Source organism: Calidris pugnax, unplaced genomic scaffold, assembly GCF_001431845.1.
Source record: "Calidris pugnax isolate Ruff unplaced genomic scaffold, ASM143184v1 scaffold18, whole genome shotgun sequence".
Lineage (NCBI taxonomy): Eukaryota > Metazoa > Chordata > Aves > Charadriiformes > Scolopacidae > Calidris > Calidris pugnax.
This window is the reverse complement of record NW_015090812.1, coordinates 11557086-11558817: the sequence shown is the minus strand read 5'-3', so window position 1 is coordinate 11558817 and position 1732 is coordinate 11557086.

Below are 1732 nucleotides of genomic sequence, written 5' to 3'. Positions count from 1 at the left end.
TAGACAATATCGTTTGACTGGTTTAATCTTGTTGCCAAAAGTTACTGCTGCCAAAAGAGGATTGTCTTGGTCCTCCCTTCTACTGGCAACTCTCACCCCTGTCTCACAGCTGGCTCTTATGTCAGGCTCCAGGGTGAGCCAATGCGGTGTATTTTCTAACTGAAAAATACCACACCAGAAACAGGAACAGTTTCTTGGTGGTTTAGGAAGTCCGACGGGTTTACCATATGTGCAGATGAGCACCAGAGTTGGGGGGCAGGGAAGATGGGAGGGAAGGGTGCTGCCCCACACGCCAGCAGGCCATCCGGTTACATCAGCTCTGTTACTCAACTGCACCCTGAAACCACCATGGAATTTGGGGAAAAAAAAATAAAATAAAAATAAACTAAAAAACTCCCAATTGATCTTGCAGTGAAGCAGCTGAGAAGGCTCAGTTCTACTGTGAAAGCACCAGCACTTGTCTGAAATGCAATAATACCTTCAGCCGCAGCAGCTGCTTTGCCAAGAGAACATATTTCTAACCGGATTGCAATTTGCCACATTTCAGTGCTCACAGGTGCTCCTGCAGCAACGCAGAAAGCTCCGTTCCTCTCTCAGAGACAGGGGACCGCGTGACAACAGTGGCAGAGGTTGAAGAAAAAAAAATTTCCTTCCCTCTCCTGTGGGATTTCAGCTCTCTCGAGTCAGATCCCAGCAGAGTTCCAAACCAGCAAGACGTGGGGGAAAGTGAGAATTGCTTGGGAAAGTGGAAAAGCTCCTGAGGTTTTTCTGCAGACTCTGGCATTGCAGAATCAGTCTGTATGACCAGACTTGCAATTTGGGCAATTAGGATTTTATTAAATCTGCTTTCTTAAAAAAAGGTATCAATTTAATCACCATACAGTCAGTAGCTACTTTTAAAAGCAATTGAAAATACTATTCAGTACTTAGTCTTCTGTTACAGAAAATTTAGGATTTTCTAGCAATTTGGTAATCTGTTCTTAATCTGTTTGGTAATCGTTCTTAATGGAAAGAGTCTTGAATTTCATAGCGTTTAACAGAAAACTTGAGTCTGTTGTGTTTCTTGGCTACACGAAGCTCTTCCAGATGCATTACAACCATAGTACAGCAGGAAACAAACCCCTGAGAGATGACAAGAAAAATATATACAGTAGTTCCTCTCCCTCTCTAGGAGTACAGAGGTAAATAATCTCCTGTTCGGGCAGACCGCGTGCGTTAAATAGTAACTCTTGGTGATCGCATACCCGATAGCAGAGACCGAGGCGGCTACCAAGAATAAAATATTTGAAAGCACGAGGAGTTACTTTGTAGCCATGACCTAGAGGGTCGGAGCGCCCCAGGGTGCCCGTTCCTGAGGCGAGGAACTCGGGCGAGCGGGCTGGGCATCCCTCGGGAGCCGCCCCGGGGACACAACCCCACTGTGGCGGCGGGCGCGGGGCTTTCCCGGGGCAGGAAGGGCCCGGCGCGTCCCGGGAAGCGGCGTTTCCCCTCGGCCGCCCCGTTCCCCCTCCCGACCGCAGCAAACCTGCAAGTCACCCGCCGCCGGCCGCCTGCTCCCGCGGCCCGGCGCCAGGGCGGCCCGCCGGAGGGGGCAGCAGGCGGCACGGCCGCGGCGGGAGCACCCACAGCCGCCGGGCACCGCTCCGGGCCGCCTCGCCCTCCTCCTCAGCCCCGGCTGGGGACGCGGAGCCCCGTCCCCCGGGGCGCCCCGCCAGACACCCGTCCCGGCGGC